The 23826-nt window shown below is 38.0% G+C and overlaps 1 protein-coding gene and 1 non-coding gene across 3 annotated transcripts in view; both read right to left on the bottom strand.

Annotated features, from left to right (window-relative positions):
- Positions 1-23826, bottom strand: part of LOC117070978 — a 239965-nt gene that overhangs the window by 118681 nt on the left and 97458 nt on the right. Inside the window, exons 40-41 of one of the 2 annotated variants that reach the window (XM_033190771.1) lie at positions 1056-1186; positions 632-675 (exon numbers count right to left, since the gene is read on the bottom strand). The gene's annotated coding sequence lies outside the window, so the exon portion shown is untranslated. Of the gene's footprint in view, positions 1-631; positions 676-1055; positions 1187-23826 lie in introns of those variants that run through there. The other variant, XM_033190786.1, reaches the window with a different exon arrangement.
- On the bottom strand, positions 918-999 carry LOC117071770. Its single transcript, XR_004432514.1, has one exon. It is a non-coding gene; the product is annotated as a small nucleolar RNA SNORD115 (small nucleolar RNA).

Raw genomic sequence — 23826 nt, 5'->3', positions numbered from 1 at the left:
CCACCTTTCCACTAGTTGCCCACGGGGAAGGGGTGACCCCCAGCAGGATGCAGGCTGGCCCTTTTGCCCAAAGCCAGTGAGTCCCAGGGCCAGCCTGCAGCACTACCAAGCACCAGCCAGAGCTCAGCCTTGACCCAACCCCCTTGAAGCTGCATCGCCCCCCACTAGGCTCAGAGGCACCACTGGATGGCCCATTGCTCAAAGGCTCAGTCCCATTCAGGGTCATAGTTGGGGCCCACTCCTTGAATCTCCAAAGGCCTGACCCCATGGGCTTGATTGCTCACCCCTCTCTGGGGAACGAGAGATCCTGTGTGACCCCTGTGGTGCCCTGGAGCTCCTATGGACCCCCTCATGTGACCTGGGCAGTCCTCAAGGCCAAACCTGCACACTGAGTCTCAGCTGGGCACTGCCCTTTGCTGCCTGGACCACCATCACCGCTGCAAGGCTTTAGAGAAGATATCCCCCTTGGGTCAGATTCCCAAGGAAGCCGCCCTCCTGGAGAACCCAGCCCTCCTCAGTGGGGATTCAGGTCAGGTCGATTCCCTAAGGAAACCCTCCTGTCCCAAAGGCTGACCCTTGGTGACTCCACCAGCCTGGCTCATGGCCCATGACCCCAGCAGGATTCACTCACCTATGCCAGTCAATGCCAGGGCCATGCCTGGGTGGAAGAGCTCACTGAAAGACACAGGGGAGAATGCAGGTCAGGGAGGAGCCACCCACATGCCCTGCCCCTAGGGAACCAGAGCCCCAGCATATGCCCACACAGGGAGCCTGGACTGCCTCATGGAGGAGCTCAGAGCCAGGCTTGGCCCCCTCCAGATGCCCTTCAGTGCCTCTAGGTCTGTAGCCCAAAATACAGTGGCTCTGTTGGGGGCCTCTGGATCCCAGGGTCCTCTTCCAAAATTCTCACCTAGACTGGGCCTCAGTGTAATCCTATTGAGCATGATTTTTAAGTCATCACCTCTCTTCAAGAAAATATAAGGTTCTCATCACCGACCCAACCCAGGGCACAACCCTCCCCACGCATGAATCCATCAGGACCTGGATGGGCTCACCACAGCTCAGTGCAGGAGGCCAGGGCACAGGGAAGGGCCTGAGCTTCAGCGCACCAGGGGCTGGCACCTGGTTGACGGACACTGGCCCAGGGCCATTGGGCTCAACGCAAGTCTTCCTCCGAGGTCACCATCTGGGGGGACAGGAGTAGGACAGGTGTCCAAACAGAACCTCATGAAGATAGTAGGGTGCGCCGGCTCAGGTATGCTCTTTCTCCACAGACCCACTTGCTGGAAACACTGACCCATCACGGACGCGGGACACCCTTGGCCCTCCCTGCCACCCAACCCTGGAAGGACAGGGCAGGCGGGTCACTGGGCTCGCACAAGATGCAGAGGGTGTGCCCTACTGCAGGCCCCCGGGAGCACCTCCGCTGCCCAAGCCGGCTCCCCCAGCGAGACCCCCGGGTCACTCCAGGACCACGCGGCACAGGCTAGGGCCACCAACCAGGTCATGACCAACCAGAGAGGCTGGCCCAGAAACCACTCGCAGCTGCAGACCTGGCAGTCACATAGCCTGCCCCTGGGCATGGTGGGCGCCCTCCCAGGCATCCTCTCCAAGCGCGCACCGGAAATCGCAGCCTTGGCCTGGGCGCCACGTGATTTTTGCGGTAGGTCCCCATCCACGCCCCACACTTCCGTTGAACTGGTCTAATTCGGACGTCAGCATTTATTTTTCGAGCGTGTTTGTGAATATTTTATTGTCTTGCATCTTTTTACTTTTGAATTGTTTGAAATTGTACATTTTATATATATATATGGATTCATACTCTGTAATTTATTTTTGGTACGTATCTTCATTTGTATACAACTACTTATATGTTTTCGAATGTAAAATGTATTTTCTTTTTTGTCAGTTTTTCTATTTGTATTAACATTGTCAAAATTAACCTTGAATTCTCCCAGTGTTTTTGACCATTTTATGCCTTGTCCTCATCTTACCCATTCTAATTAGTTTTTAAAAATAATTTTTAGAAGACTTTTTCATGGGTGTGCAATACAAGCAATACAAGCATGATTTCTCGTACTGAGACCTTAAGGTTTTTATACACCCTTGCCTTGTTTGGCATATACTAGACCATGCCACTTTTTAACATATTCTTTCTATATTTATGGTTGCCTTTCAGCAGGATTTTGCATGGGCTATTTGTGAGGTATTCTAAAATTACATACTTTTTTATTGTTACACTTTATATTCTAGGGTACATGGCCACAACACGCAGGTTTGTTACCTATGTATACAGGTGTCATGTGTCATGTTGGTGTGCTGCAGCCATTAACTCATCACTTACATTAGTTATATCTCCTAATGCTATCCCTCCCCTCTCCCCCGACCCCACAGCAGGCCCTGGTGTGTGATGTTCTCATTCCTGTGTCCAAGTGTTCTCATTGTTCACTTCCCACCTATGAGTGAGAACATGCGGTGTTTGGTTTTCTGTTCTTGTAATAGTTTGCTGAGAATGATGGTTTCCAGCTGCATCCATGTCCCTACAAAGGACATGAACTCATCCTTTTTTATGGCTACATAGTATTCCATGGTATATGTGCCACACTTTCTTTTTTTTTTTTTTTTTTTTTTTTTTTTTTTTTTTTTTTTTTTGAGACGGAGTCTCGCTCTATCGCCCGGGCTGGAGTGCAGTGGCCGGATCTCAGCTCACTGCAAGCTCCGCCTCCCGGGTTTACGCCATTCTCCTGCCTCAGCCTCCCGAGTAGCTGGGACTACAGGCGCCCGCCACCTCGCCCGGCTAGTTTTTTGTATTTTTTTAGTAGAGACGGGGTTTCACCGTGTTCGCCAGGATGGTCTCGATCTCCTGACCTCGTGATCCGCCCGTCTCGGCCTCCCAAAGTGCTGGGATTACAGGCTTGAGCCACCGCGCCCGGCCAAGTGCCACACTTTCTTAATCCAGTCTTTCATTGATGGACATTTGGGTTGGTTCCAAGTCTTTGCTATTGTAAATAGTGCTGCAATAAACACTGCAATAAACATACGTGTGCATGTGTCTTTATAGCAGCATGATTTATAACCCAGTAATGGGATGGCTGGGTCAAATGGTATTTCTAGTTCAATACCATTCAGGACATACACATGGGCAAGAACTTCATGTCTAAAACACCAAAAGCAATGGCAACAAAAGCCAAAATTGACAAACGGGATCTAATTAAACTAAAGAGCTTCTGCACAGCAAAAGAAACTACCAACAGAGTGAACAGGCAACCTACAGAATGGGAGAAAATTTTTGCAATCTACTCATCTGACAAAGGGCTAATATCCAGAACCTACAAAGAACCTACAAAGAACTCAAACAAATTTACAAGAAAAAAAATACACCCCATCAAAAAGTGGGTAAAGGATACGAACAGACACTTCTCAAAGGAAGACATTTATGCAGCCAACACACACATGAAAAAATGCTCATCATCACTCGCCATCAGAGAAATGCAAATTAAAACCACAATGAGATACCACCTCACACCAGTTAGAATGGCAATCATTAAAAAGTCAGGAAACAACAGGTGCTGGAGAGGATGTGGAGAAATAGGAACACTTTTATACTGTTGGTGGGACTGTCAACTAGTTCAACCATTGTGGAAGACAGTGTGGCGATTCCTCAAGGATCTACAATTATATACCTTAATAGAAAGCAATCCCAGGATCTAGAATGCAGTTATGAGCCCACTCTGTATCGTCATTTCCCTACATCTTCGATGTATTTTTTGCTTTCACTCTCATTAGACTGACAACGAGGAGTTCACATGTTTTCACACACATGAAATTCATGTGTTCATCAACATAATCAATTCTGGGTTTAGCTGGAATTGAATTTCCTCAGTCTCATATTCCAATTTTGTTGGTAGGATCCTTAATTTTCTTTTTCTTTTTCTTATTTTATTTTTTTTCTGAGACAGAGTCTCGCTCTGTCACCAGGCCAGAGTGCAGTGGCATGATCTTGGCTCACTGCAGCCTCTGCCTCCCCAGTTCAAGTGATTCTTCTGCCTCAGCCTCCCAAGTAGCGGGGATTACAGGTGCGTGCCACCATATCCAGCTGATTTTTTTTTTGTATTTTTAGTAGATATGGGGTTTCACCATGTTGGCTAGGATGGTCTCAATCTCTTGACCTCGTGATCCAGCCACCTCACCTTCCCAAAGTGCTGGGATTACAGGTGTAATTAACTTTACACCTTAACTTTCAAACTTTTGATCCTTAACTTTCAAAATTCTTTCAGAAACCCTAAATCTGTTACACTCAGAGTCCCATTTATATTACAGAGATGTTGGTCTTGTCTTGTAGAGAGACCTTACTTTCTGTATTCAATTGTTAATGATATCAACATCAGGTAGTAACATTTTGTGATAGGATAGCATCAAGTGGAGCTGTCACTCCATAAGAACATCTCATGTCAATATCCAGGTTGACCAAATCAGTATACTTGACCTCCCTGGTAGTGAATATTTCCTAGTTCAGTGGGCTGTTTGAAACTGTCATACCACTAATGCATATTTGAACAGATTCTTTATTACCTCCACATAAGAATTCTCTGTATATAACGGGGTTAGAAATTGAGAATAATTTTAGTAGTCTGCTTTGCTACATGCTTTATACTTTGAGGCTTAGTTTTCACTCTCGTTTTGTTTTTTCTCCCCCCCCAATTTATACCAAGTACATAATCAACAGATGAGGCTCGGCGGCCTAAAGCTGTAATGTAAATTTTTATTGAATAGCTCAATATGTTTCTTTTGAAGATTCATGAATTATATAATACATTATAAACTATGTAAATAAGAAAATGTACTTTAGTGAAATTCATTTATTTCAGTTTTCATAAATTTCAATCTGCAATGCTAAATTTCAGCTCTCTTACCTATAATATGATCAATCTTTTTACACCATCATTTAATCTCTACATAGACAGTAGTATGTCAATACCTAATTGTTTGCCTGAGTAGGTATAATCTTGTATTTCAGTACCAGCAAGTATACACTGCATCTGTTAAATAACCAGTGGTACTCACGCAAGTGAAAGTTTCTGAAGATTCTTCACTATATATTTTTTTGCAATAGGATTTTATTACCAGATGTCCAATTCCAAATGCTTTCCCAATTCCATTTTTGTTTTTCTTTATTTTCATATCTTGTTTAGATTTTGATTCTATCATGTTTGCATCTTTCTGCAAATTGTCCAAAGCACTAAGTTTATCAGTAATTGTATCTATATCAGAAGAATTTACAATTGTAGTCCTAATTTTTATTCCCCCTAATACTATATTTAATAATCTCTGGCCAGGTATGGTGGCTCACAAACCCAGTGCTTCAGAAGGCTGAGGCAGCAGGATAATTTGAGGCCAGAAGTTTGAAACCAGCCTGAGCAAGACCCTGACTCTACAAAAAAAGAAAGAAAGAAGAAAGAAAGAAAGAAAAAGAAAAGAAAAGAAAAGAAAAAAAGAAAGAAAGAAAGAAAGAATAAGGCAGGCATGGTGGCATGTCCCTATAGTCCCAGCTACTCAGGAAGCTGAGACAGGAGAATCCCTTGAGCCCAGGAGTTACAGGCAATACAGAGCTGTGATTGTGCTACTGCACTCCAGTGTAGGCAACAAAGCCAGACCCCATCTATTAAGAAAAGAAATCTATTTTAGTTTGATCATAGTGCCATTTTAGTCCTTGTGTAAAAACATTTCATAGTGGTAAAGCCTATCATGTACAAGTAGAATTCCATTTACTCACATTAGCTATTGTAATATTAAATGATACAGACCATTTAATTATCCTTGAGTTCATAAGTATGGGGACTGGAGACTGCCAGGTTCTAGACAGGGTAAGCTCATTTTTAGGGGATGATATGTTTTGGGGGTTTTGAAGAAACTAACCTTCATCATTTGGGCTGGGATATTTCCTCCCCATCTGTGCATCTATTTCAGCTTTATTAAATTGGATCCCCATGGCTATTTAAGACATAGAGTTGGGCCAGGCCAGGCCAGGCATGGTGGCTCACACCTGTAATCCTAACACTTTGGGAGTCTGAGGCGGGTGGATCACCTGAGGTTGGGAGCTCGAGACCATCCTGACTAACATGGAGAAACCCCGTCTCTATGAAAAACACAAAATTAGCCAGGCATGGTGGTGCATGCCTGTAATCCCAGCTACTTGGGAGACTGAGGCAGGAGAATCACTTGAACCTGGAAGGTGGAGGTTGCGGTGAGCCGAGATAGCGCCACTGCACTCTAGCCTGGGCAACAAGAGTTTTCTGCTCAAAAGCAAACAAACAAGAAAAGATACAGAGTTGTTAGAGCTTTGTGACAACCTTCAGGGACTTTCAATTTGAATATAATTATGTTCAATTAGTTAAATATTTCTTCTCATCAGTATCTTCAATAACACAAAGGGTGATATTTAAGATTTTTTTTCAGTAATATTGGCTAATCAGTGGGAAGATGTGAAATTTTTCATTTCTTCTAAATTTAAATCATCCAGTTGGTGAGTCTGAAGTATTATGACAAAGAGAGGGGTTTATTGAGTCCTCATCTCATATTCAGGACAATTTTTAATTACCACAGAATTCCTTGAGGTTGAGATACTAAGCTTTATGTTCAATTGATACAAACTAAGTATCAAAATTGTAATGCTCAAAATAATTAAGAAAGTATTAATAACAAAACAGTCTATCTCTCCTGCTATCAGATAAGTTTTTCTCTTCTGCTTCCATATTATTCAAGGTTACTATCTAGAGAATTTATCCGTAAGGCCCATTCAATGGTGGATATTGGTCTCACATGTGAAGCACGTATCCACTTGGGTTTCTCCTTCATCTTGATAGCACTATGAATCCTCAACCACACTTGATAGGGTTCTGTCCAGTGTGATCATAGTCTGTCATCAGAACACTTTGATACAGACTGAGCCTCCTGGTCAATATCAATGACACATTCCCGGGGGGGCTTTTTGAGCATCTGGCCACATGTTGGCAAGGTGAGCCCCAGGGAAACCCACAAACTCTTTAAGTATCATGTATGGTCATGAGGGTTTTCCATTGTATCAGAGAATGGGTTAGGCTTAAGCCCAAGATTCGTAGATCTTCCAAACTCAAAGGGAGAAATGTTATGCTTGCTAGAGGGATTTAATCTTATTTTAAATGAAACGGATGGTAAAGTTTTACATACTTTAGCTAAATAATTCTTTAGGGCATGTGGTTCATTCATTCCACTTGTTCAGAAGACTGGGGATAACAAGTAGGCAAGTTATTGGTATTTGTAGAGCATTACAAAGCTCCCAAATTCCCATACACATAGAATGACTTCCCCTACTGGATTCCAGATATTCAGGAATTCCAGCGGCTGAGATGATATGATTCAGTAAGAGCTTGATCGCTGAGCATCTGCTTTAGCCTATCCAGACACCAATACACAACACTGGTAAGAATACTGAATATCTTCTAAAGGTGGAAGTTCTATGAAGTTCTTGTGCCAGGAGATCCTAGGTATCATTGGCCTCAGCAGGCTTTCTTGACTTATCTTAGGTAAGTAACGAATTTTTCTGACAAACAGCATATCTTCATATTGTTTCCTGAATTACATGATCTTATTACAGAGATTTCAAGTTGTCAGTATATTCCTTTTGCTTGAATGAACTTGTTGGTGGTATGAAAAAGTCACTCAATCATATAACAATTGGAATAAAGGAAAGATTTCATTATGTAATTCTCATTTTCCTGTGGTGTTCATCTTAGTTCTCCTTCATTCCTAATTTTCTCATTCTTACAGAGTTGGCTATTTCTGAAATTATGAATAGGAGGTTTTCGATAGAAGTGATAGGGGTTTGATTTCCCCAGTTTAAAGGTCTGCAAATTAATTTCTTTTTAAAGAGTTAATCTTGTTTTCCAGTGTGAGCTTTACAATCAATTACATAAATCTGTTAGAGAAGTTTGAATAACTCTATTAAATCAGAAATTAGTTTCTCATGTAACATTTTAGTTCCTATTGATATTAGCATCTATTCTTCCAAAGTTGGCTAGTCACATAACAGACCACAGACATACAGTTAATATCAGTATAGGTATATGCTTTACAACTGGTGGCTAATTTAACAGCTGGTATAATAACTACAATTCTGCCACTTGGGCTGATTTTATGTTTTGAAAAACAGAAGCCTCTACGCTTCATGAGGGTTGATTAACATAGAAGATGCTTTTATATTCCCTTGTGGGTCTTTCACACAGAATATATTGATGAATATTCAGTCAGCATTGGGAACAGGACTATTAGATAAACCAGACCATGCTCCAGTGTCATCCTCAATGACTCTGAGACAGTCATGTTCAACTTACTCTGTCAAGATCTGGCCACAGAGTAGCTGTCAAAAGGTTACACCTGCCTAGAATAGCATTAGGATTAGACAGTAAGACTTGTTCTTAGCTCATTTGACAGCACACTGACAAGTACTGTGTCTTATGAACTTGTAAAATAGCAGTAACGACATGAAGTACTTGTAAGTAAGTTAAATTTCCCAGAGACAAGGACTGAATCAGCCTTTTCAATCAGGGGAGTGGTTGCCACTCTACTTTGTAAATATCATGGCATTTCCAGAGAAACAAAAGACAAGAACCCAGGAAAGTAAGCAATGTGCCTATAATCAAGGCCTAATTTTGGAGTAACCCTAAATCTCAAGACAGAAAAGGTAGAACCGCTTTTTTAACAAGGTTAAAAAAGTAATACAAGTGAAGAAATAGCTGCCATTTTAAGGGCATAAAAGACTTCTTCAGCCTTATTTTGACTTCAGTAAAAAGTTCTAGTGATGTTTCGTGTAACATCTCAGTGAGAGGCTTAGCCTTTTCATAAAAGGCAGAGATCCACAATTAATCCTCAAAATCAGTGAAGTTTTTTTTTTTTTTTTTAGTATGTAGTTTCATTTGTATATTAGGCTGACTTCAGGATGCAACCACCTTCCATCTGCCAAGAACACAGATTCCAAATATTTTACTTTGGTTTGATAATATTGCAACTTAGCTAGCAAGGTTTTATGTCCTGGGAGTCTAAGAAATTTAGTAAAGCTAAAATGTCTTCTTTACTAGCATGTAAGGTATTAGTAGCTATCAATAATAATTAGCATGGAATCCTAATGTCAGGAAAATTCTTTACATTTTCTTATAAATGCCCAGAGAATGCAGTAGGTGACTGAATTTCAGGAAGATCCATTGCCACAAATATTGAAAGCCTCCCGCTCCACAAGTAAACTCAAACAGGAACCTCAACTCCCCAGCTAAACGTGGAGAACAAAACATTGAACATAAATCCATGACAGAAAAATACTTAGATAACTCAGGAACAGATATTAAGATAGTAGCAAGATTGGGACTTACAAGTGTCAGAGGATATCACGACTTGTTTCTCTAAGATCATGCGTAAATCTATAACAGTTTGACCTTTCCTGTCAAGTTTTCCTAACTTTCTCACAGGCAATATGGAAGCATCATGTAGTGAATGTGCCTTTTTTTCCTATGCCATATTTTATTAAATTTTCTAATTACATTGTATTTGAGATAAAAATAGAGAAAATGTTCTATACATGGCCAAGGTTTTTCTCTTTTGTAAGTTAACAAAATGGTATTGATCCCTTTTATTAAATCATTATCATTTTTTCCTAGGACTCATAGATATGTGTTTAGTTTCTGTAACTTGGGGGTGCTTCTCCAGCATTAAGTGAGACTCCCACTCTCTCACAGCCATCTTTTGTTTCAGAAAGCCCATACTTAGCCATGCAGATACCTTGCATCCCAGTTCCAAAAGCACTCTCTTCAGAGTACAGAAGATCATAGCCCTTGGTTTATACAGCAGGCCCTTTCCTAAAAGATTACTGGGAATATTAGGAGACAAGGCATATTTTCCTTAGAGAAGGCCTATTTGCATGAAAACCTCAGAGGAGAAAGAATAGGTAGGAGATAGTCCAGAAATACTTATATCTTGGATGTTTTCCTACTTTAGGATAAAACAGAAAAGGTCTGTAGAAATTGTGGAATACATTACTCCAGTATCCAGTAGAAAGGGTAGAGAAAGATTAAAAGATGGGAAAAAGAAACAGACACATAAGTTTATCCTATTCCCAGCTCTGTTTCCTCATTATATCAATTTTGCCCATGCTTTTCTCCATTTGCCAATTATTTTCTGATTTTATAGAGTAGGGAAGACCTCCTCAAGGAGGTTGTAAAGCTTGTCAGGTTTTATCCCTTGCATCTTTCTCAATCTTATCCAAGATTCGTTTTTCTAATGTGTTGACTTTTTACAAGAGTGATGTATTAACTTCCCATTAGCTTGTGCCCTCTTACTTACTGGTGGCCCAAGTAAGTGTTTGTTACTTTGTGAATAATTGTAACTGGGCAGCTAACACTGCAGTCTTAAGGTTTTTTTTTTCCTTTTCTTTCTCCATATTTTCTCAAAGTTGAGTTACTGCTACCAATATTTGAGAAATTATCTGTTCTTGCCAGCTACCCACTTTTTCTCTTAGTTGTATTTGAATTCCTGGCAACAAAAGTGCCAGAAAAATGGAGAGGACCAAGGATCTATTCTAATCTGTCCGTGAATTTATACCTGTTAGTTTAGAAAATATTTCAGTGAACTATGGTAAAAATCAATGGAGAAGTCACCCAGCTTGTGAGTACAGCATTTAGCTTCTCCCAGTTCACATTCTGTGAAGGTTTTCAAGGACTGCTATAAGCAGTCCTTCATGTTGGATTCCCAAGGCACTGAATAGCCTACCTGTCAGGGGAGGTGGAGAATTGGACTCCAAGTTTGTAGCCCTCCTTCATGAGGGGGCTCTCAAGTGGTCTTTATTGTGTCTGTCCCATTAGTCAATCAAAGTCAAATGGAGGCAACACTCCATTCAACAATCCAGTGTGCATCCCCAGTGCGCAGGGCCGTAGATTGAAAACATACTGCAGAGTGCCTTGGGATATATTTATGGATATCCTCAGAGCACTGAAAAATAACTCTTAAGATAGTTAATTTTGGCTGGAAAAAAAGGCATATGGATTATTAGTATTTTGGGTCCTCCAAGCAGTCCTGGATAAGTTCTAACAAGCATTTGAGTTGCTGAAATTCCAAAAGGCTAGAGCTGATATTCTTCATGTTGAGATGAAAAATAAGTTGATTTGAGATGATACCAACAAATCACAAGATTTCTCAACGTTCAATCAAAGCAAAGCTCAGGTATAAAATTAAGTTCTTCAAGTCCCTATTTTTGCCATTTAGTAGTCTGACTCCATTTTTTATTACTTTTATTCCAAATTACTAGGACAACATTCACTAATCTGATGCTTTTATTCTATTACAGTCTCTCATCTAAATTCTCAGACTGCTTGTTCTTTCTCTTAATAACTTCTGTTTCCATAGCTATGTTTTGCATAGCCTAGGACACCCCCACATCTCCTCCCAAGAATGGGTCTCAGCATAATACTTATGAGCATCATTTTTATGTCATCAAACCTCCTTAAGACCCAAACCATGGCACTCCATATATATATATTTTTTAAATGATTTATATATATATATTTGGTCCTAAAAATTATAACCAGGGTTGGTATCCTTAAACCCTTCTGTGAAAGTACATTGGAGTTTATACAGATTCAGTGTGGCTTTTCATGGGTTCCTGATGTAAGAGGCCAGAGTCTTCTTCCTCTGGTGTTATTTATCTAAGGACAGGACTAGGGCAGTAGATGAGAACTGTATCTCATGGGTGTTATTCCTAAAAAAGTAAACTAGATATCAGGAAGCTCCTAATTTTATTGAATTTTATATCTATGGGCAAACAAACAAGTATCTGGATCTCAATCCCCTCTGGGTGCAACTGCCAGGTTCCTTGAATATTCATTGTCCATCAATGATCTACAAACGTCATAACGCACTGCAAACCTGAAATACTATATCAGGGACGAATTTGTCTACTTGCATGCTTAGATACAAATAAATACTGCACTGTAGAAATTATACCGATGAATTACAAAATTTTTTCAACTTTCAGTCAAGGCAAGCTCAGGTAAAAGGTGAAAATCTTACAAGAATCCCTTCACATACATAACTCATGAAGAAGACCCCATAATGATATTCATATTGTCTGAAAGAATGAATCTAAATTCCTTAGAAACAAGTCTTCACTAGAACCAAGGTCTATTTGAACTTTCTCAGTTACCAAAGGCAAATTTCATTCATGTAATATTGTGTATCATGCCAACCAGATTTACTTCAATACAGTAAAATCACAGGAAAAAAATGAGGTGTAATTTCTAAAAATTATGACAATGAACCACTAAAATCAGGTTAACATAAAATAAGGGATTGCTCAGTTGGAAGGAAATAGATGGATGAAAATAAGTTTCCCACAGGGGACTGATTATCTGAAGCCCACAAATAGAATTTCTATTTTAATGGTGCTAAGACTATGTGAATCTAGATAATATGACATCATAGAGATGATACCAATAATCACAAGAGTTCTCATCTTTCAATCAAAGGAAAGCTCAAGTGTAAAATTAAGTTCTTCTCATAAGGATCTTTTTTTTTTTTTTTTTTTTTTTTTTGAGGCGGAGTCTCGCTCTGTCGCCTGGGCTGGAGTGCAGTGGCCGGATCTCAGCTCACTGCAAGCTCCGCCTCCCGGGTTCACGCCATTCTCCTGCCTCAGCCTCCCGAGTAGCTGGGACTACAGGCGCCCGCCACTTCGCCCGGCTAGTTTTTTTGTATTTTTTTAGTAGAGACGAGGTTTCACCGTGTCAGCCAGGATGGTCTCGATCTCCTGACCTCGTGATCCGCCCGTCTCGGCCTCCCAAAGTGCTGGGATTACAGGCTTGAGCCACCGCGCCCGGCCTCTCATAAGGATCTTATCATCTATGTGGATCGCACATGGAGAAGAATTAGTCACAATAGTATCTGTGTTCCTTGAGAGAATATGTGCATATTTTAAGGTTTACTTATCGTTCAACTCCTCATGGGCACTCTGTTTTCAATTTTTGCTATTAGATATGGCATCATATCTAATATATACATATTTTGGCCTGAGGGTATGTTGCCTCCATTCAACTTTAGTGAATACTAAGAGAATTCTAAAAACACGTAGACTTTTAAATTTTATACAGATGATCCTTGATTTATGAAGGAGTTACCTCCTAATAAACCCACTATGTTAAAAACACTGTAAATCCAAAATGCTTTTAGCACACCCAATGTACTGAACATCATAGCTTTGCCTCGCCTACCTTAATGTGCTCAGAACACTTACATTAGCCTACAGTGGGTCAACATGATGGCAACACAGTACACGATGAAGTACTGGTGTTTACCTTCCTAACTGCGTGATTGCTAGAGCTATGGCTCGCTGTCGCTGCCTAGCCTCACTAGAGTGTCATACAGCCAGCGGCTAGGGCAGGAAATGAAAAATCAAAATCCAAGGTATGATTTCTACTGAATACATATCACTTTCACAACATCACAAAGTGGAAAAATGTAAATCAAACCATTATAAATTGGGGACTGTCTAGATATACCGGAAGATGTTTATCTGACTGTTGTCTGAACTATTTTTCTCATGGCTAACGACCTTGAACACCTTTTCACAAGCTTATTGGCCATTTAGATATCCTCTTTTGTGAAGTACTCATTTAAGTGTTTTCTAACTTTTTGACATGTAAATGTTGTATCTTTTATATGATGCTTCTTCGTGGATTATATACTTTGAGAAATAAAAGTTTTAATTTGGATGCAAACTAATTCATCAATGTTTTCCTTTGTGCTTAGTGTTATTGGTATTTTTCACTTTCCCCCATATCATGATGACATTCTCCTATGTTATGTTATGCTCAAGAAGCTTTACTGTTTTGTCTTTCATGAATAGACCAACATTACACCTAGAAATGATTTATTTGTATGGTTTGAAAAGGACTTCACTTTTTTTTACGTATTGATATCCAGCACTATTGAACAAACCATTCTTTCCTCATCATGCAGGAGTGGCACTTTTATCATAAATCAAGTAATCATATATCTGTTCATCTGCTTGTGGAATCTCTATTTTGTTCCATTAGGCTAGTTTTCTGTCTTTTGTTGGTAACTGTAACCTTGTGATAGTAGGCCTTAAATTTTGGCCCTGTAACTCATGCAAAATTGTCCATCTTCATCAAGACTATCTGGCTCTTCTTGACTCTTTGTATCATATACAATTCTTGAAATTAGATTGAACATTTTAAAAAATGGTATTCAGATTTAGAATGCTCTTGCACTGGGATCTTTGAGTGAATTTGGGGGAGAATTAACATGAATAGTACATTTAATTGAATATGCCACTCTGAATATATTATATGCCTCCATTTGCAAGGTATTATTTGCTTCCTTTCCATAACGTTTCATAATATTTTGTGTGATTTTTTCCCTATGGTATTGATGTTTCTGATGTTCCCAAAAATGTTATCTTTTAAAAACTTCATTTTTCATTTGTCATTTTACACAGAAATACATTTTAGTTATCTGCTTTTTAACCCAGCAATCTTGCTCAGTTCACTTCCTAATTTTAATTGATCACATTCAGACTTGTTTCTCGTCTGTAAATAATGAAATGTATACCTTTTCATTTCCAATCCTTATTCTATGACTGTACTCCCCTAGTTAGGACATCCAGTGTAGTAACGAATAGAAATGATGAGAAAAAAAAATCACTATTTTATTCCCAATCTCATAAAAAAAGCTTTTTCTATCTTCACTGTCAATAATTTTACAATTATTTTGTAAATACCCTTTATCTCATTAAATTTTGTTTCAATTTTTAGTTCCTAAATTCCTAGTTCCAATAAAGAGACTTATAAAGAATAGTTTTTATATATTATCAAATGCTTTTTCTCTTTTGATATGATCATAAACTTTCTTCTCTCTTAAGTTACCATAGTGAATTACATAGTGATTTTTAATTCATTTTAATTCAATTACATTGAGTGATTTTTAATTCCTTTTTGAAGTAAACATTTTGTAATAGTTTAAGATTTTTTTAAAAAGGGAAGCTGAAACAGAGTTCCCAAGGATTTGGGAACTCTACACCCAGTTTCCCCTCCTGTTAACATCTTGTATTAATATGGCACGTAATACCCTACACCCAGTTTCCCCTCCTGTTAACATCTTGTATTAATATGGCACATTTGTCACACTCAATGAACCAATATTGATAGATTAGTATTAACTAAAGCTCATTTTATTCAGATTTCCATAGTTTTACATCATGTATTATTACTCTTCTAGGATCCCATAAGGATGCCATATTCCATTTACTTGTCTTGTCTATCTGGGGTCTTCTTGGCTGTCACACTTTCTCAAGCTTTCCTTTTTGATGACCTTCATAGTTTTGAGCAAAACTAGTCAAGTATTTTGTAGAGTATATCTCACGTGGGACTTGTTTGATGATTTTTCTCATGATGATACTGATCTTACGGGTTTTTGGAAGGAAGACTGTAGAGGTAAAGTGCAATTCTTATCACATCATATATCAAAGGTATATACTATCAACATGATTTATCACTACTGATGGTAACCTTGATTACCATGCAGAGACAGTGCTTGTCGGATTTCTTCCCTGCACAGTTACTCTTCCCTTCTGTCCCCCATTTCCACCCTGTACACTTTGAAAGAAAGTCACCACTGTGCCTAGTAACTTTCTTCCCACACTTGACGAGTAAGGAGTTCAACCTCCTTAAGGGCAAAAATATCTATAAAAACTATATGAAATTATGCTTCACAAAAGATCTATGTTCTCCCCAATTTATTTATTCATTTGACTTACATCAATATGGATTCATGGATATTTTATACTTTGGGTTGTAATCTAACATTATGCTATTTATTTTTAAAAAATTTGTTCCAGATTTGACCACTGGAAGCTCTTTTGGTTGGTTCCTGAGTCCCTTTGACATATTTTCACCAATGTGAGGTTATTCTTTTAGTACTTCCTTACTCTCTGTCACCATAAGATGCTCCAGACTCATCTTGTACATTTCCTACCCAGTCCTATTATCAGCCGTTTCTACAAGGATCCCTGATTTGTTCTATTGGAGAATGGTATTAAAACCTAAGGGCTGGGTTCTAGGTGCGCCCATTGTTACTAGAGTGTCATTGCTTCTAGACACTCTCAGTTGACAAATGGTGTGTACAATAACTATGTAAATACATGTACCTGTATTTCTATGTGTAGCCATCTGTCTGTATATTAAACATAAGTTTACACTGTTTCCAACTCTAATCCATTACAAATCATTCTTTTCTTCTTGCCTGTAACCTTTCATTCCAACAATAAGAAATGTATACCATCTACTTAATTGTTCAATTCCAATATATGTATCATGATTTAGAATTTCTAACTCATACACCTACAGAAAACAACTTTATCAAATAGAGTGCAGTGCTCATGTACAGTCACTTTGCCTCTAGTCTTACAGATTCCACTCATTTTCAAAGTTACTTAAATCATTATCTTTCCTCCCCAACCTTATTCGTAAGCTTGTTTAATCCATTTGTAAAACAGCTGGACTCTTTTCTCAGACACTATATCCCCAAACTCCTAAATGATTTTTTAAAATTTGTGTACATTAAGGTTCATTTGTGTTTTAAAGTTCACTGTGCTTTGACAAATGCACAGTATCATGTATACACTATTACAGTACCGTACAGAACAGATCTGCTGTGATTTCTCTGTTACATCCCTACCCCTCTGCCTGAACCCTGCCAACCATTGATATCTATAGTTTTGCCTTGCCCAGAATGTTATAAAAATGAAGAATATTGTATGTATTCTTTTCAGATTGGCTTCTTTGACTTAGCAATATGCATTTATGATTTATCCATGCTTTTGTGTGGCTTCATGGGTTAATCCTTTTTATTGCTTAATAGTATTCTATTGTATGAATGTATCGCAGTTTGTTTATCCATCCACCTATTGAATAATATTTTAGTTAGTTTCAAGTTTTGGTCATTATGAATAAAGCCGTAATACTCACGCACTGGCATTTATGTGGGCATAAGTTTTCAGATTAGTTGGGTAAATACCAAGGAGCATAGTGGCTAGATATATGGCAGGACTATGTTTAACTTTCTAAGAAACTGCCAAACTGTCTTCAAAAGTGGCTGTGCTATTTTGCATTCCCACCACCAATAAATGTTGCTTGCCTTTTCAACAGAAGTTGGCATGATCAGGCTTTGGATGAATTTTAGCCATTCTATTACATGTGAATACATGTGTCATGCGTACTGTGTGTAGTGCATGTGTACATGTACATGAGTGCACGTGTAGTGGTATTTTATTTTTTATCTCCAGTGACAGAAAATGTTAAGCATCTTTACATAAGTGTATTTATCATTTGTATTTTTTGTTTGTTTTTTGGTGTGGTGTCTGTTCAGATCTTTTGCCTATTTTTTAATTGGGTCATTTGTTTTCTTATTGCTGAGTTTTAAGAGTTCTCGATATGGTTGACTGGAATACCTTTATTAGATATGTGTTTTGAAAATATTTCCCCCAATCTGTGGTTTATCTTTTGATTAATTTAAGTGCCTTTTTCCAAACAGAACTTATATTTTAAAAGCTTACCATTTTTTTTTTCCCATCATGGTCTGTGTCTTTGGTGTTCCCCATCACAAAACCCAAGATCACATACATTTTCTCTTTTCTTTTAGAATTATTATTTTGCATTTCATATTCCGTTCTATGATCTATTTTAATTTTTGTGAAACATCTAAAACCTATGTCTAGGTTCACTTTTTTTGCATATAGACATCCCCTTGTTGCAGCACCATTAATTGAAAAGACTATTCTTTTATGCATCAGATTGTCTTTGTTCCCTGACACAGGTCAGCTAATTATATTTGTTTGTGTCTATTTCTGAGCTCTCTATTCTGAACTATTAACTTATGTATCTGTATCTGTTCTTTTGCCAGTACCACAAAGTCTTGATTACTGCAGCTTCTAGTAAAAGTCTTAAAATCAGGTAGTATGACTCCTCTGTCTTTGTGCTTCTTCAGTGTTGTGTTGGTTATTCTTTGTCAGTATCTACAAAATAGCCTGCTGGGATTTTGAATAGAATTGCATTGAGTCTATAAAGTTAGGAAGAACTGACATTTTTATAATATTGAGTCTTCCATCTATGGATACAGAATATATCTTTTAATTTATTTTTATCTTCTTTGATTTCTTTTCTCAAAGTTTTTTAGTTTTCTACATACAGACATATAGATCCTGAACCTCTTTTTTTTAAGGTTTATATGTAAGGGTTTTGTTTGCTTTTATTATGGTGCTATTATAGTTTTTTTCTAGTTTCAATAGACTATTACTGGTTTATAGGTAAGCAATTGGTTTTTGTACATCAACCTTATATCCTTTAACTTTGCTATACTCACTTATTAGCTCCAGATTTTTCTCTTGTGGATTCTTTGGGATTTTCTCCATGTCATCCTTGAGTAAAGACAGTTTTATTTCTTCCATCACAAACTGTATGCCTCATTCACTTTTCTTGTCTTGTTGCACTAGCTAAGACTTCCGGTATGATGTTGCATGGAATTGGAGGACATCCTCGCCTTGTTCCTGAAATTAACATATAATCTCTTACATTTAAGTATGATATTAGCTATGGGGCTTTTTGTAGAATTTTTTCATCAAGTTGAGGAAATTTCCTTGTATTCCTAGATTGCTGAGATTTTAAAAATCATGAATATTCAATTTTGTGAAATGCTTTTACTGCATCTACTGATATAATAATAAAATTTTTCTTCTGTAGGCTATTGATGTGGTATATTACATTGGCTGAATTTTGAATGTCGAAACAGCCTTGCATACCTGGAATAAATCCCATAATGTACATAATGGTACTAATTTTTCTATACATTGTTGAATTCAATTTGATAATATTTTGTCGAGGAGTTTTATGTCAATCTTTATGAGAGATATTGGTCTGTAGTTTTTCTTTCTGGTAATGTTTTTATCTGGTTATTATGTTAGGGTAACGACGGCTTGATGTAATGAGTTGGGAAGTCTTCCCTCTGTTTCTATTTTCTGGAAGTAATGGTGGAGAACTGGTCTTGTATCTTCCTTAAATGTTTTTAAAAATCACTAGTAAAACTCTCTGGGCATGGTGCTATTTTGGGGGAAGTTTATTAATTATTAATTCAATTTCATTAATAGATATATTGCTATTCAGGTTACCTATTTTTCCTTTTGGGAGTTGTGGTAGTTTATCTTTTCAAAGTATTGGTCCATTTCATTTATCAAATTTGGGGGCATGGAGTTGTTCTTAGTATTCTGTTATCCTTTTCATGTCCATGGGATCAATATTGACGTCCCCCTCCTTTACTCCTGATATTGGTCATTTGTCTTTTTTTTCTTTTCTTTGCTTAGCCAGACTAGAAGTTCAGCAATGTTACTGATCTTTTAAACAAATCAACTTTTGGTTTTCTTGGTTTTCCATACTGTTTTCCTGTTTTACATTTCATTGATCTTTATTCTTTTATTATTTCTTTTCTTCTGTTTGCTTAAGGCTCAACTGTTCTGTATTTTTCTAAGGTGGAAGCTCAGATTGATTATTGATCTTTTTCTTCTTAAAAAACTTTTAATGCTAAAAGTTTCCTTGCAAGCACTGCTTTAGCTGCACCCCACAAATTGTAACCAGTATTGTCCAGTTGGAATTAGTTCAAAATAATTATTTTCTCCAATGACTTGTTCTTTGATGTGTCTGTTATATAGAAAAGTGTTTTTCAGTTTCCAAATATTTGGAGATTTCCCAGCTATGTCTTTATTGGTTTCTAGTGTTATTACCTTGTGACCTGAGTACTTAGTATGATTTATAATCTTTTACATTTGTTTTATGGCACATAGTATGATCTTTTCATGAGTATTTCATGTAAGCTTCAGAACAACGTATATTCATGTATATTCTTCTGTTGTTGGAGTACTCTGTAAGTATCAAACAAGTTAATTGATAATGCTGTTCAGGTTATCAATCTTCTTATTTATGTCTATGCCAGAAGGATGTTGAAACCTCTGACTATAATAGTGGATTTATCTATTTCTTTTTTCAGTTTTACCAACTTTTACTTCATGTATATCTTGACACTGTTAATAGGTGCATACACGTTTAGATATTCTTGTAGAACTGGCCCTTTCTCACTATGTACTGCCACTTTTCATGCCTGGTAACCTTCCTTGTTCTAAATTCTGCTATGTCTGAAAATCAATATAGCTACTCCGGCTGTCTTTTGATTACTGTAAGCATGTTATATCTTTCTCCATCCCTTTACTTTTAGAGTATCCAAATATTTAATTTTTTTATTATCATTTTCAAATCTTTAAAGTAGGTTTCTTGTAGCCATTTAGTTGGGTCTTGTCTTAGTCCATTCTGACAGTTTGTTTTTCAATGTAGATGATTCACATCTGAAGTGATTATTTACACAGTTGGATCAATATATTCCATGTTTGCAACTGCTTTCTAGTCATTGCATTACTATTTCTTTAAGACCTCTATTTTAATGTGTTCTCCACTTTTACTTGATCACGTTACATGATTCCATTGTATCTCCTTTCTTAGCATATCAATTATCTTTTCTTATTTAACTGGTTGCGCTAGAACTTACAATATACATTTTTGTTTGTTTTGAGACAGGGTCTTGCTGTATCACCCAGGCTGGAATGCAGGGGTGCGATCTCGGCTCACTGCAACCTCTGCCTCCCGGGCTCAAGCAATTCTCCCACCTCAGCCTCCCAAGTAGCTGGAGCTACAGATGTGTGCCATCACACCTGGCTAATTTTTGTATTCTTACTTGAGACGGGGTTTTGCTATGTCACCCTGGCTACAATGTACATTTTTAACTAATCTAAACCCACCTTCAAATTACACCATGCCACTTCACGCTTAGTGCAGGTGCCTTAGAGGATTTCCATTTTTTTCCTATCTCTGGTGGCATTGCTGCCATTCTCTCCACATATCCATATGCCATAATTGACTACCACATTATTACTTTAGGATTTTTTTTTTTCCTGATGGGAAGACCAGGATGTTTTATCTACCTTCTTTAAAGATTTTTTTTTCTGTTTGTCTTTCTGCAGGTTGAATATGGTATTTGTAGGTTTTATTGCTTTTGCTTTTTTTTTTTTTTTTTTGCATTTTTACTGTTTTGTGTTCTCTGAGCTTTCTGGGCCTGTGGTTTGGTGTCTGTTATTAATTTTGAAAGGTTCTTGGCCATTTTTTCTTCAAACATATATTATGCTCTATACTCCATTCTGTTAGTATCCCAATTACAGCTACGTTGCACCTTTAAAAATTGCTCCGCAGTTCTTGGATGTTCTGTCGCATTTTCTTCATTCTTTTCTTTTTCTGTGTTTGCATTTTAGTTTGTAAAATTTCTATTGACCTATTTTCAAGATCACTGAATCTTTCCTTGGCTGTGCTGAATCTACTTATAAGCCTGTTGAAGGCATTCTTCATTTATGTTATAGTGTTTTTTATTTCCAGCATTTCCTCTTGGTTCTTTTGAGTTTCCATCTGCTTATATCATCTATTTTTGCATGTGTCTAAGAGTCCTTAACATATTAAATAGTTATTTTAAATCCCTATTGTTAATTCCAACGTCTTTGTTCTGAGTCTGGTTCTGCTAACTGCTTTCTCTCTTCTGTTTTTTCTTGTCATAGGATATGCATTGTAATTTTTTGTTGAATTGTATCTGGTAGTAAGTACTGAGGTAAACGGGGCTTTAGAGCGCTATTTACAGTAATCTGATGAGGAATTGGGCTTTGTTTAATGTTTGCTGTTACTAGAGGCACCAGAAATGCCAAATCCCTCTAGTGTCTTTTGTTTCTGCTCTTGACTTTGGACTTCCCTAAGTACACCTCTGAGAGAACTGGTGTTCTCTTTCAACTGTCATCCACGATTACGCTGAACACTGCTGGTGGGGTGGTAAGACGCACGGGAGAGTGTTCGACAATCTTTTGAATAAGTCTCTGTGTGCTTGTGTCTTGGTGTTATAACCATCACAAATATTCCTTCAGTAGCAGAACCTCTCCCTCAGCTCCACCTGACCTCTCTACTCTTTTCTCTGGTTCTTGTGTTTCCCATCTATTTCCTTGAAGCACTGACCTCTACGGACAATTGTGGGTTTTTTATTTCCTGATTGGTAAAACAGGAAAGCTAGAGAAAGCTGGAATGAAACGAATGCCCTTCCCCTTATCCCTTTAGGAGAACAGGGTAAAATATTCAGGTAAAATATTTCCCCTGGAGGTTAGGTCTTTGTTAGGAAGAACGCTCTGGGTGTATTTCACAATGATTACTCTTCTCCCCCTTTCTGAAGCAGGAGGGGATCTTTCTTAAATCTTTACCATGAGAAATTGTTGAGGTTCCTGGAGGTAGAACCCACAAAAATGTGGGGGTCCCGAGGAGTTTCTTCCTTTCACTCTAGTCCACATTCAGCCCAGCTATTCATCTAAATTGCTATTTAAATGTTCCTATCAATTTGTGGCTCCAGTGGTTTCTGTTCCAGCCAAGCAAATTTCAGCTGTGTATCAATTGGTGTCCCCAGATTTTGGGGTGGCAACTTTCCCTGATACCTCAGTTCTCTGATGGGTTCAATTAAATAATTGATTCTTTTTTCAGTTTGTTCTGCTTTATCTTGTTATAAGGACAGTAATTATAACATACAAGTTCTTCACATATCAGAGCTGAAACCAGAAGTGAATGCTTTTTTGAATGTTTAAAAACAAAAATCTTCATTTCTCAAGTAAACCTCAAATGACTGTAATGCAGTGACCTTTTAAAAAATATATTTCGGCTGGGTGCAGTGGTTCATGCCTATAATCCCAGCACTTTGGGAGGCTGAGGCAGGTGGATCACCTGAGGTCGGGAGTTCAAGACCGGCCTGGCCAACATGGCAAAATCCTGTCTCTACTAAAAATACAAAAATTAAACAGGCATGGTGGTGCGTGCCTGTAATCCCAGCTACAAGCAGGGCTGAGGCAGGAGTATCACTTGAACCTGGGAGGTGGAGATTGTAGTGAGCAGAGACCGTACCACTGCACTCCAACCTGGGCAACAGAGTGAGATTCCGTCTCAAAAAAATAAAATAAATAAATTCACATAATTTGATTTACTATTATTGTGTTTAGGCTACTTGGATCTATATTCCTAGTAGCCATGTTCTGTAAATTCCATTTTTTACAGTTCATTGTCATGTTTAGTTACTAGGAATCAGCTGTCCTGAGAAAATGAAAATTATATATTTTTCCCTTAAATATTTGTAAAAATATACTAGTGAAACATTTCAGCATGGAGCACTATTGTTTGGGAATATTTTAATTATGGGTTCAGTGTCTTTAAAGCTATATTTTATATTTCTTTTTGTGTCTTTTTCATTAGCTGTGTTTTTAAGGGATTTTATCATGTAATCAATATTTTTTAAATGATTGGTAAAAGTTACTCTTCAAGTGTTCTTAAAATTTTAAATAAAGAAAAAATTGCAATCACCTACAAAGGCACATGCAGTACCTAGATAACCATGTATAGTGTTCTGTGTTCAGACTTATGGTCTGTGCTTTGGTCATGAGAATGAAAAATATCACCCTTGCTTAAAGGCATCATCACATGTACAAAAGAAGCTGAAAATCCCATTCTCCCCTAAAGAAAAGGATATCCTCACCCCATACTCAGGAAGCTGCAAAATTGGTCAAAATGAGTTTTCAGTTAAATGTCCACATCAGCAAGCACTGCTTGAACTGGTCTGCTCGCTAATCCTTCC

The sequence above is a fragment of the Trachypithecus francoisi genome, unplaced genomic scaffold (genome assembly GCF_009764315.1).
Source record: "Trachypithecus francoisi isolate TF-2019V2 unplaced genomic scaffold, Tfra_2.0 Lachesis_group3, whole genome shotgun sequence".
NCBI lineage: Eukaryota > Metazoa > Chordata > Mammalia > Primates > Cercopithecidae > Trachypithecus > Trachypithecus francoisi.
The sequence above is the reverse complement of the archived record's forward strand: the minus strand, read 5'-3'. Positions and strand labels throughout refer to the sequence as shown.